A 13776-nucleotide genomic window follows, 5' to 3' on the forward strand; every position below is an offset into this window, starting at 1 on the left:
TGAACTCCTATCTTTCAATAGTTACCCTGAATGTAAACGGGCTAAATGCCCCAATCAAAAGACACAGGCTATCAGATTGGATTAAAAAACAAGACCCATCGATATGCTGTCTGCAAGAGACTCATTTTAGACCCAAAGACACCCGCAGATTGAAAGTGAGGGGGTGGAAAACCATTTACCATGCTAATGGACACCAAAGAAAGCTGGGGTGGCAATCCTTATATCAGACAAATTAGATTTTAAACCAAAGACTGTAATAAGAGATGAGGAAGGACACTATATCATACTTAAAGGGTCTATCCAACAAGAAGATCTAACAATTGTAAATATCTATGCCCCTAACATGGGAGCAGCCAATTATATAAGGCAATTAATAACAAAAGCAAAGAAACACATCGACAACAATACAATAATAGTGGGGGACTTTAACTCCCCCCTCACTGAAATGGACAGATCGTCTAAGCAAAAGATCAACAAGGAAATAAAGACTTTAAATGACACACTGGACCAAATGGACTTCACAGACATATTCAGAACATTCCATCCCAAAGCAACGGAATACACATTCTTCTCTAGTGCCCATGGAACATTCTCCAGAATAGATCACATCCTAGGTCATAAATCAGGTCTCAACCGGTACCAGAAGATTGGGATCATCCCCTGCCTATTTTCAGACCACAATGCTTTGAAACTAGAACTCAATCACAAGAGGAAAGTCAGAAAGAACTCAAATACATGGAGGCTAAAGAGCATCCTACTGAAGAATGAATGGGTCAACCAGGAAATTAAAGAAGAATTAAAAAAATTCATGGAAACCAATGAAAATGAAAACACAACTATTCAAAATCTTTGGGATACAGCAAAGGCAGTCCTAAGAGGAAAGTATATAGCAATACAAGCCTTTCTCAAGAAACAAGAAAGGTCTCAAGTACACAACCTAACCCTATACCTAAAGGAGCTGGAGAAAGAACAGCAAATAAAGCCTAAACCCAGCAGGAGAAGAGAAATAATAAAGATCAGAGCAGAAATCAATGAAATAGAAACCAAAAGAACAGTAGAACAGATCAACGAAACTAGGAGCTGGTTCTTTGAAAGAATTAACAAGATTGATAAGCCCCTGGCCAGACTTATCAAAAAGAAAAGAGAAATGACCCAAATCAACAAAATCATGAATGAAAGAGGAGAAATCACAACCAACACCAAAGAAATACAAACAATTATAAGAACATATTATGAGCAACTCTATGCCAACAAATTAGATAACCTGGAAGTAATGGATGCATTCCTAGAGATGTATCAACTACCAAAACTGAACCAGGAAGAAATAGAACACCTGAACAGACCTATAACCACTAAGGAAATAGAAGCAGTCATCAAAAATCTCCCAAAACACAAAAGCCCAGGGCCAGATGGCTTCCCAGGGGAATTCTACCAAACATTTCAAGAAGAATTAATACCTATCCTTCTGAAACTGTTCCAAAAAATAGAAATGGAAGGAAAACTTCCAAACTCATTTTATGAGGCCAGCATTACCTTGATCCCAAAACCAGACAAAGACCCCATCAAAAAGGAGAATTACAGACCAATATCCCTGATGAACATGGATGCAAAAATTCTCACCAAAATACTAGCCAATAGGATCCAACAGTACATTAAAAGGATCATTCACCACGACCAAGTCGGATTTATCCCTGGGCTGCAAGGTTGGTTCAACATCCGCAAATCAATCAACGTGATACAATACATTAACAAAAGAAAGAACAAGAATCACATGATCCTCTCAATAGATGCAGAAAAAGCATTTGACAAAGTACAGCATCCTTTCTTGATCAAAACTCTTCAGAGTATAGGGATAGAGGGTACATACCTCAATATCATAAAAGCCATCTATGAAAAACCTACAGCGAATATCATTCTCAATGGGGAAAAACTGAGAGCTTTCCCCCTAAGGTCAGGAACACGGCAGGGATGTCCACTATCACCACTGCTATTCAACATAGTATTGGAAGTCCTAGCCACAGCAATCAGACAACAAAAAGAAATCAAAGGCATCCAAATTGGCAAAGAAGAAGTCAAACTCTCACTCTTTGCAGATGATATGATACTTTATGTGGAAAATCCCAAAGACTCCACCCCAAAACTGCTAGAACTCATACAGGAATTCAGTCAAGTGGCAGGATATAAAATCAATGCACAGAAGTCAGTGACATTCCTATACACCAACAACAAGTCGGAAGAAAGAGAAATTAAGGAGTCGATCCCATTTACAATTGCTCCCAAAACCATAAGATACCTAGGAATAAATCTAACCAAAGAGGCAAAGGATCTGTACTCAGAAAACTATAAAATACTCATGAAAGAAATTGAGGAAGACACAAAGAAATGGAAAAACGTTCCATGCTCATGGATTGGAAGAACAAATATTGTGAAGATGTCAATGCTACCTAGAGCAATCTACACATTCAATGCAATCCCCATCAAAATACCATCCACTTTCTTCAAAGAAATGGAACAAATAATCCTAAAATTTGTATGGAACCAGAAAAGACCCCGCATAGCCAGAGGAATGTTGAAAAAGAAAAGCAAAGCTGGCGGCATCACAATTCCAGACTTCCAGCTCTACTACAAAGCTGTCATCATCAAGACAGTATGGTACTGGCACAAAAACAGACACATAGATCAATGGAACAGAATAGAGAGCCCAGAAATGGACCCTCAACTCTATGGTCAACTAATCTTTGACAAAGCAGGAAAGAATGTCCAATGGAAAAAAGACAGTCTCTTCAACAAATGGTGTTGGGAAAATTGGACAGCCACATGCAGAAGAATGAAACTGGACCATTTCCTTACACCACACACAAAAATAGACTCCAAATGGTTGAAAGACCTCAATGTGAGACAGGAGTCCATCAAAATCCTAAAGGAGAACACAGGCAGCAACCTCTTCGACCTCAGCCGCAGCAACTTCTTCCTAGAAACATCGCCAAAGGCAAGGGAAGCAAGGGCAAAAATGAACTATTGGGACTTCATCAAGATAAAAAGCTTTTGCAAAGCAAAGGAAACAGTCAACAAAACCAAAAGACAACTGACAGAATGGGAGAAGATATTTGCAAATGACATATCAGATAAAGGGCTAGTATCCAAAATCTATAAAGAACTCCTCAAACTCAACACCAAAAGAACAAAGAATCCAATCAAGAAATGGGCAGAAGACATGAACAGACATTTTTCCAAAGAAGACATCCAAATGGCCAACAGACACATGAAAAAGTGTTCAATATCGCTCGGCATCAGGGAAATCCAAATCAAAACCTCAATGAGATACCACCTCACACCAGTCAGAATGGCTAAAATTAACAAGTCAGGAAATGACAGATGTTGGCGGGGATGCGGAGAAAGGGGAACCCTCCTACACTGTTGGTGGGAATGCAAGCTGGTGCAGCCACTCTGGAAAACAGTATGGAGGTTCCTCAAAAAGTTGAAAATAGAGCTACCATATGATCCAGCAATTGCACTACTGGGTATTTACCCCAAAGATACAAAAGTAGGGTCCCGAAAGGCTACGTGCACCCCGATGTTTATAGCAGCAATGTCCACAATAGCCAAACTGTGGAAAGAGCCAAGATGTCCATCAACAGATGAATGGATAAAGAAGATGTGGTATATATATACAATGGAATATTATGCAGCCATCAAAAGGAATAAGATCTTGCCATTTGCAACGACGTGGATGGAACTGGAGGGTATTATGCTGAGTGAAATAAGTCAAACAGAGAAAGACATGTATCATATGACCTCACTGATATGAGGAATTCTTAATCTCAGGAAACAAACTGAGGGTTGCTGGAGTGGGGGGTGGGGTGGGAGGGATGGGGTGACTGGGTGATGGACACTGGGGAGGGTATGTGTTCTGGTAAGCGCTGTGAATTGTGCAAGACTGTTGAATCTCAGATCTGTACCTCTGAAACAAATAATGCAATATATGTTAAGAAAGAAAAAAAGAAGAAGAATGTAGCAGGAGGGGAAGAATGAAGGGGGGGAAATCGGAGGGGGAGAAGAACCATGAGAGACGATGGACTCTGAAAAACAAACTGAGGGTTCTAGAGGGGAGGGGGTTGGGAGGATGGGTTAGCCTGGTGATGGGTATTGAGGAGGGCACGTTCTGCATGGAGCACTGGGTGTTATGCACAAACAATGAATCATGGAACACTATATCTAAAACTAATGATGTAATGTATGGGGATTAACATAACAATAAAAAAATTAAAAACAAAAAAAAACTGACACACCTTTACCTAAACCTACCTAGGAAAAGAAATTGGATCAAATAAATAAAATCAGAAATGAAAGAGAAGTTACAACTGATCTGATACCACAAAAAAACAAAGTATCATGAGACTACCATGAACAATTTATAGACCCAAAAAATTAGAGAACATAGTATAAATGGATAAATTCCTAGAAACATACAATCTTCCAAGACTGAAACATGAAGAAATAAAAAATCTGAATAGACCAATTACTGTTAAGGACACTGAATTGGTAATGGAAAAGCCTCCCAACAAACCGAAGCCCAGAACCAGATGGTTTCACTGGTGCATTCTACCAAACGGTCAAAGAAAAGTTAAGATCTTTTTCAAACTCTTACAAAAATTTGGAGAGAGGGGAATAATTCCAAATTCATTTTAAGAGGCCAGCATTACTCTGATACCAAAATGAAACAAGGACACCACAAAAAGAGAAAATTATAGGCCAATATTCCTGATGAACATAGATGCAAAAATTTTCAACAAAATATTATCAAACCAAATTGAAGAATACAATAAAAGGATCATACAACATATTCAAGTGGGATTTATTCCAAGCTTGAAAAGATGGTTCAGGGCGCCTGGGTGGCTTAGTCGTTAAGCGTCTGCCTTCGGCTCAGGTCATGATCCCAGGGTCCTGGGATTGAGCTCTGCATTGGGCTCCCTGCTCGGCGGGGAGTCTGCTTCTCCCTCTCCCACTCCCCCTGCTTGTATTCCCTCTCTCACTGTGTCTCTCTCTTCAAATAAATAAAATCTTAAAAAAAAAAAAAGAAAAGATGGTTCAAGATCCACAAAATCAACATGAAACACCACACTAACAAAATAAAGGATAAAAAGGATATCATCTCAATAGATTCAGAAAATCATTGATAAAATTCAGCATTTACTTACGATAAAAACTCTCAACAAAGTGGGTATAGATGGAAAATACTTAAATATAATAAAGTCATGTATGACAAACCCATTGCTAGCCTCACACTCAACAGTGAAAAGTTCAAAACTTTTCCTCTAAGATCAGCTACAAGACAAGGATGCCCATTCTTGTCACTTTTATTCAACTTAATATTGAAGTTCTAGCCAGAGCAATTAGACAAGAAAAGAAATAAAAGACATCCAAATGGGAAAGGAAGAAGTAAAGGTGACAATATTTGCAGATGACATGATATTATATATAGAAAACCCTAAAGACTCCATCAAAAAAATACTAGAATAAATGAATTCAGTAAAGTTGCAGGATACAAAATCAATGCATAGAAATCCATTGTATTTCTATACACTAATAAACAACAGAAAGAGAAATAATCCCATTTACAATAGCATCAAAAAGAATAAAATAAAAAATAATAAAATCCAAAAAGGAATAAATTTAACCAAGGAGGTAGAAGACCTGTACACTGAAAACTATAAGACATTGAGGAAAGAAATTGAGTAAGTCACAAATAAATGTAAAGATCATTTGTGCTCATGGATTGAAGTAATTCATATTGTTAAAATGTCCATATTACCCTAAGCAATCTACAGATACAACGCAATCCCTATCAAAATTTCAATGGAATTTTTTTTTTTTTTTTTTTTTTACAGAACTGGAACAAATCTAACATTTGTTGGAACTACAAAAGACTCTGAATAGACACAATAATCTTGAGAAAGAAGAATAAAACTGGAGGTATCCTGCTTCCTAATTTCAAACTATACTATATAGCTACAGAAATCAGTAAGTGTGGTACTGGCATAAAAACTGTTCAATGGAACAGGATAGAAAGCACAGAAATAAGCCCACGCATATGTGGTCAGTACCACAAAGAAATCAAAACCATACAATGGGGAAAAGACCATTTTCTCTTAAGTAAATGGTGGGAAAACTGGACAGTCACATGCAAAAGAATAAAACTAGACCACCATCTAATGTCATAAACAAAAATTAACTCAAAATGGATGAAAGACATGAATGTAGGACCTGAAACCATAAAATTCTTAGAAGAAAATATAGGAGGAAAGCTTCTTTACATTGGTCCTGGTGGTGAATTTTTGGGTCTGACTCCAAAAGCAAAAATAAAAAAGTGGGACTACATCAAACTAAAAAAAGCTTCCACACAGTGAAGGAAACTGTCAATAAAATGAAAAGACAACTTACTGACTAGGAGAAAATATTTTCAAATTATATATCTAATATGTGGTTAATATCCAAAATATATAAAGAACCCAAACAACTCAATAGCAAAAAAAAAAAAAAAAAAAGTCCAATTATAAAATTGGCAGAGGTTCTAAACAGACATTTTTCTCAAGAAGACATACAGATGACCAACAGACACATGAAAAGATGTTCACATCACTAATCATCAGGGAAATGTAAATCAAACACAATGAGATATCACCTCACACCTGTTAAAATGGGTATTTTCAACAGGATAAGAAATAACCAGTGCTGGCCAGGATGTGGAAAAGGGAACCCTCATACACTGTTGGTAGAAATGTAAATTGGTGCAGCCACTATGGAAAACAGTAAGAACATTACTCAAAAAGGTTAAAAATAGAACCACCATATGATCCAGCTCTTCCATGTTGGAGTATTTGTTCAAAGAAATTAAAACACTAATTTGAGAAAAGATAAATGCACCCTATGTTTACTGCAGCATTATTTATGATAGCACAACATGGAAACAACCTTAGTGTCAATAGATGGATGACTGGATAAGGAAGATGTGATACACACACACACACACACACACACACACACACACAATGAATACTATTCAGCTATAAAAAAGTAAATCTTGCCATTTGCAACAACATGGTGGACCCTGAAGGTATTATGCCAAGGAAATGAGTCAGATTGAGAAATACCACATGATTTCAATTATATGTAGAATCTAAAAATCAAAACAAAAGAAAACAAAACTCATAGATACAGAGAACATATTGGTGGCCATCAGAGTGGGTTGGGGGTAAGCAAAATGGGTGAAAGAGGTGAATGTATAGTAATGAAGGGTAACTAGACTTATTGTGCTAATCACTTTGTAGTTTATACAAATATTGAATTATGTTGTACACCTGAGATGAATGTTATATACTAACTTTACCTCAACTTAGAAAAACCAAGATAGTTAGCTGTGTATTTAATGAAAAATATCATTAAATATATTTAATGCATTAGTATTTTACAAATACATATTAGGATCTACAGAATAGCATGTGATTTACTAGTTATAGCTTGTTCTCATAATTGGAACTGGCATCCTATATAGTAGAGGTTTAAACACTTCATCTGTAAAATAGGACTGGTAGTAAGTTACTACCTCAGCAATAGTAAATTTCTACCTTTACAGTCAAGGATAAAGTAATAAAGACATAGGTAGATAGCATTAGCATTTTGTATATGTTCGAGAATATTATTTATATGATGCTTAATAATTGATAATTTCTCTTATTTAACTTTGTCACTCTATACTTGACAAACAAGTGTACAGGATATCTGCCTTAACAGATGAAATATCTGACCCTTCAGATTTTTTGCATTATATAGGTGTGGTCTAATTTGCAGTCTTGTGGACTTTTCTACACAGATAGGTCAGCAGACCCAGTGCATGCCTGTAGAATAAATGGGTGTGATTCTTATGACAAATTGCAAAGGAAAGAGGAAAATACATATAGATAAAACTAGAACATGTTAGAAAGTGCATGAAAAATTTAGAGTTGGTCTAGAAAAGTGGTTGTACCCTGGAGATAATAATTCAATATCTAAGGTTATAGGTATGGCTAAGAAAAAAAAAATCAAAATTGAAAAATTAAAGTGGTGTCCTTATTTTCATTATATTACTGTATCAACTTAAAAGTGCTGCAATATTAAGTGGGATGACTTGAAAAAAGCAAAATACTAGGAGTTAAATCAGAATGGCTTCTCCTCGGGCACCTGGGTGGCTCAGTCATTTAAGCATCTGCCTTCGGCTCAGGTCATGATCCTGGGTCCTGGGATCCAGTCCTGCATCAGGTCCCCTGCTTGGTGGGAAGCCTGCTTCTCCCTTCCCCTCTGCCTGCTGCTCCCCCTGCTTGTGCTCTCTCTCTCTGTGTCAAATAAGTAAGTAAAATCTTAAAAAAAAAAGAATGGCTTCTCCTTAGAATGATTTTGAAAGGGGGAATGATTATGCTCAGGACTAAACAATTCATGAGAAATTTAGCCAAAGAAAATGATAAAGTTGAGGCACATTTAAACAACTCTTTTCCTTATTAGCCAAAGGTGGGCACTGATGTGGCAGAATCAAAATAAAAGTCAAAAGTCAACTAGGGGTGTTAATGTGGAATATTTGAGGAATCCCTACTACTAGTGAATAGGCTCACTTTCCCTTTCAGTTCCTGTAGCCTCACTGATCACAACTGAGAAAATGGGCAGTTCTTCCTTTGGAAAGATCCTTTCCATAGACCAAAAAGAAGAGAGGAAGGATAGAAGAACAAAGTTGGGTTCAAACCCATCTGAGTTCTGCCAAAAGAAAAGTGATGCCTACAAAGCTTTCCTGAAAAGTCTAATCAACCATTATCACCATTGTCATGTTCATTTTCTGGAGTAATGAAGCAGATGTTGGCCAAATTTGTTGGCATTACCCAGAGCTATTCAACTTTTGTGTCCTATCCCTCATACCCTTTGATAATATCTTGTCCTTAAATTCCTGGCTTCCCATTGACTAGTGCTGGTCATCCCTCTATATTATACCAGTCTGGCTTCCTACTGCTCTTTCACATACATTTACTTTTTTTTTTAATTTTTTTTATTATTATGTTATGTTAATCACCATACATTACATCATTAGTTTTTGATGTAGTGTTCCATGATTCATTGTTTGCATATAATACCCAGTGCTCCATTCAGTATGTACCCTCTTTAATACCCATCACCAGGCTAACCCACCCCCCATCCCCCTCCCCTCTAGAACCCTCAGTTTGTTTTTCAGAGTCCATAGTCTCTCATGGTTTGTCTCCCCCTCTGATTTCCCCCCCTTCGTTTGACCCAGCCACACCTTTAGACTCAATCTTTCTTTATCCATATTTCCCACATTCAGCATATTGTATGATTACATTTAAGAACAGCCCTTATTAGAAAGTATTACTGCTTCTAAAGAATGGACTGCTCATTTGGGGGAACAGCTCTTGGAAAATTTGAACCCTAGGATATGATGGATCCCAGAGAACCAACTCTTCCTCCTGGGTAGCTGCAGGAATCTATAACTAGGCATTTGAATAATGCTTTACTTTGGAGAAAAATGGGTTCTCTAATGTACTTTGTCATTTTTAGAGAGACATCATTCAATAACATTAACACTAAGGTACTTAGGATAACCACTAACCCCATTTAACAGTTTAGAATACAGAACTTAACAGCTTACCAGAACTTGAAAAACAAGGTAATTTTACAAGCTGGGCAAAAACAGTTTTCCTGATTTCTAGTCCATGGCTCTCCACAGCAACATAGTGGCTCCTTTTAGCTTCCCAGCCAATAGTTATGGAACAGAGAGAGTAGATCTCATTGCATATATTTTGGGGACTGTTTCCAATCTAAAGAGAACAAAGTCCCATATTTTATTCTAGTATTTCAAAGACTTGGACACTTTTTGATATGTTTTCCTCCTAGTTTAATGAAAGTGCTCCCCTGCAACAATCATACATGCATATCCAGAAAATTACTGAGTCTTTCCAATAAAAACAGAATGATATATAATCTCCCAATTACTCAGCAATGAGATCATCTCTATGCAGGGTCCTTCATGATCCCTACTAGCAACTATTAGAAATCCACATATAGAGAACAGTGACTTGGAGAAATCCTTTTTGGCTTCTAATGCTGGTTTTCCCTAGAAGTAAAAAGACAGTCTTGTTTAATGCAGATTCATATATATATATATATAAGACCAGAATGCTTTTTAAAAACAGTATTCCATTACATAATTAGAGAATAGCCTCTTTCTCTTTGTTGCTCTCCTTTAATACTTCTCTTCAGTGATCTGTGGTTCTTTGGGCTGTATGTTTCTAATTTGATTGATCTTTCTCACAGTCTGGTCTACTCATACATTTTATCATTGTGATAGGAGCTCTCTGCATTTCTCTGATTTCTTTATATTTTCCCCAAAGGATGGCATCAGGAATTAGATTCAGTAATACTTGGGGATAGCTGCAGTTACCTAAGACATCCTTCAGGCAACCGGAGCTAATTTAGCCTAATAGCCTGCAAATCTCATGATATACAAATAAATTTTTCCATTTTTCTTTGTTGTTTTTGCCAACACAAGACTGATTTCAAGGACACACATTTAAGGCTGTGGTAAATGTTCATAGTCTAAGTTTTGACACTTGATTTTTTTTTTAAAGTAACAACCTGTTCTTTATTAATTTAAAATATTAATCATTTTCATATGGACACATTTTTAGTGGCCAGAATGGTTAGAATTGTGTGAGGTTTTGGGGTTTCAAAATTCATTAGGAAGATTTCAGCAACTAGAATTATGCCTAACAGCCATCAGTTAATAAAGTTATTTGGATGAATGGATGAAAAGAAGAATAGATGAATATTTTTTCATTAATTCAGTCAATGAATACTGAGGGCTCATTCTGTATGAGGTAGTGCTCTAGGTGCTGGGGATATATTGAGGTATGAAACACACAAAAGATCTTCACCTTGGAGCTCATGTGGTTGTGGGATGAAAAAGAAAAAAATAAGTTAATTATGTTAAAAAAATTATAAGAAAAAAATGGAGTTAACAGAATGGAGTAAGAGTTTGCAATTTTAAATAGGATGGCCAGGGTAAGTCTCAGTAAGAAGGTAACATTTGAAGGGGGTGTGAAAGAGAGTCCTGTTTCTACGTGGGAGGGGAGACTCCGGTAGAATGAATAGTGAGTTCAAAGGCCCTGACTTGAAAGCGTAGCAGCAAGACCACTTTAGTTGGAATGAAGTATGAAAAAGAGAAGAGAGATGGGAAGTACGGCTGAATTTTGTGGACCATTAGTATTTTGGCAGTTGCTCTAGTAAAATAGGGAAATACGGGAGGATTTTGATGGGCAGGGAATACTTTTCTGACAGTCCACCAGGCTGGGGAGACATTGCCTCTCTAGACCTAAAACTATGTAATGTGGGAAGGAGGCATTCTGAACCCTAGAATTCTATCCCTATAAAGGATCTTAATTTTAAGGTTAAGATCATGCAGTTCAAGTGTCCTATTTTATAGGTAAGGAAAAGGCTTAGGGAAAGGTTTGGTTTGTGCAAGAAAATATAGTTGAGTGCTAATTGTTTTGTTTTTACACCCAATCCTGGATCTTTATATGATGATTGTAAAGAGACATGAAGAGAAAGTTCTGAATGTAAGGCTAAAACTTTGTGGCATGACACATCTGCTTCATATCTGTATTCTTTCATATCTATATTTTAACTAATGTCTTTTTATTTTTTATTTTATTTTTAATTTCTTTCTAAATTATATACTATTAATTCATGGTCTCTTAAGCAAAACTGCTGGCTAAGATTTGGGTTCCTATTGCAGCCCAATTTTTAAATCTTGGTCTATAACTTATTAGTTGTGTATCTAAGGCAGGTGGCTTGACCTGTCCAAGGCTGTGTCTCATCTGAAAAATAGAAGTATTAATAATAATAATTAAGTAAATAATAAATTAAATTAAGTAAATAATAAATAAGTATTAATAATAATAACTACTTCATAATTCTTGTGACATTGGAATGAGCTAGAGCTCAAAAATTCTATGTAAGTTTTTGATGTGTTATTTTTAGTATTATTAAATATAGGCCAATTAATTGAACATTTGTTGATATCTATATGGTCTCATTAGGACACTAATGGTCTCACTTGGACACATTAATGAATAAGCATTGTCTCTACCCTCAGAAGAGCCTAACCAGTGAAAGAGGTGTCCTAATTTCAGTATTTTTTTAAAGATTTTATTTATTAATTTATTTTAGAGAGGGTGCACTCATGAGAGTGGGGGGAGAAGAGCAGGAGGGGAGGGAGAGGGACAAGCAGACTCTGTGCTGAGCAGGGAAGCACAGAGCCCCACCTAGGGCTCAATCCCATGACCCTGAGATCATGACCTGGGCCAAAATCAAGAATTGGGCTCTTAACAGACTGAGCTACCCAGGTGCCCTTAATCTCAGTATTTTAATACTCTAGGTAAATTGTAATAAAAAGCTACATGAAATTTAATGGGAGGGTAAAGAGAGAGAATGTCCTTAATATGTATATTAATCAAATACACTGTTTAAAATAAAGTAGGAATTAGAAAAGTATAGAAGTAAAAAAGTAGTAGAGTTTGTAATTTGTTGGTGAGAAATACTTTTTTTCTTTCTTTTTTTTTTTTGAGAAAGAGTGACAGTTAAGCCATGAATTGCTTGTGGTATTCATACACTTGGACTTAAGGAGGGGTGTTCAAGGTGAGGAAGCTTCTTAGCAAAGAAGCAGAGGTAAGAAAATAAAGGTCTTATATAAAGAACACATCACTAATTTAAATTACCAAAAATGCAGATTTCTACATCTTACCCCAAATATTCTGACTTAGATGGTCTGGGTTGGAACCAAAAATTTTACTTTTTTTTTTTAAGTAGGCTCCATGCCCAGCGAGGAGCCAAACATGGACTTGAATTCATGACCCTGAGATCAAGACCTGAGCTGAAATCAAGAATCAGAAACTTAACCAACTGAGCCACCCAGGTGCCCCAGAATTTACATTTTTAACAAAGCATCACAGTGGTTGATACTGGTGATCTATGAAATACCATTTAGGAAAAATAGTATTAGATCTAGAGTCCTTGAAGGGATTTGTGTGAAGGTAGGTTGGAGTTTGATTTGTGCGAGGCTTTCTTGCAGCTTTAACTGAAAGCTTATAGTTAGGTAATTAACATTAAAAAAAAAAAAGACAGTAAAGCAATAAATAAGAGAGAAAAAAAACATTGAAAGCGCTGTTGACACTCTAGTAGAATGTAGAAATTAAAAAAAAAAATCATAGTGAATCAGGGCTAACACGTTTCCTTCATACCATCAACATTCCTTAAAATGGTAGTGTTCTTTTGATATATTGATGGTGCTTTTGTTTCTCGCAGAAGATGTTCTCTGTCTTAGAGGCTGATGTGTCATGTGGCAGTTGCTACGGTAACTAGTTTAAGGAATGCCATGGAGTTACCAAGTAAATAGTCTTGTAAATTATAGCTGACATGTAAATTAAGGCTGCCCTATCTCTGTCAGCTTTTCTATTCTGAATTCCCTTGCTTTCCATATTTAAGAGAGAACTCCTTTCCCTTGCAAAAATCTCCCTTTCTTAACTAGCAGAACATCATTTGAATGCACAGTTGACATTCCCTTGTTTCTTATTTTAGTATTCCATACCTGGGCACTGATTCCCCCATACTACTCTGAGCTGACAATAGTAGATAATTAAGTTGGTCTACATAAGCCCAATAAAAATTAAGTTTGGTGATCAAGAT

The 13776-nt window shown here is 36.5% G+C and overlaps 1 protein-coding gene across 25 annotated transcripts in view; it reads left to right on the forward strand.

Annotated features, from left to right (window-relative positions):
* The window catches only part of LRRC4C (leucine rich repeat containing 4C), a 1180850-nt gene that overhangs the window by 218455 nt on the left and 948619 nt on the right, over nt 1-13776 (forward strand). Inside the window, exon 2 of one of the 25 annotated variants that reach the window (XM_078058151.1) lies at nt 5889-5973. The exons of the other annotated variants lie outside the window; for them this stretch is intronic. The gene's annotated coding sequence lies outside the window, so the exon portion shown is untranslated. The remainder of the gene's footprint in view (nt 1-5888; nt 5974-13776) is intronic. 25 annotated transcript variants of the gene reach the window in all.

Source organism: Halichoerus grypus, chromosome 11 (genome assembly GCF_964656455.1).
Source record: "Halichoerus grypus chromosome 11, mHalGry1.hap1.1, whole genome shotgun sequence".
NCBI lineage: Eukaryota > Metazoa > Chordata > Mammalia > Carnivora > Phocidae > Halichoerus > Halichoerus grypus.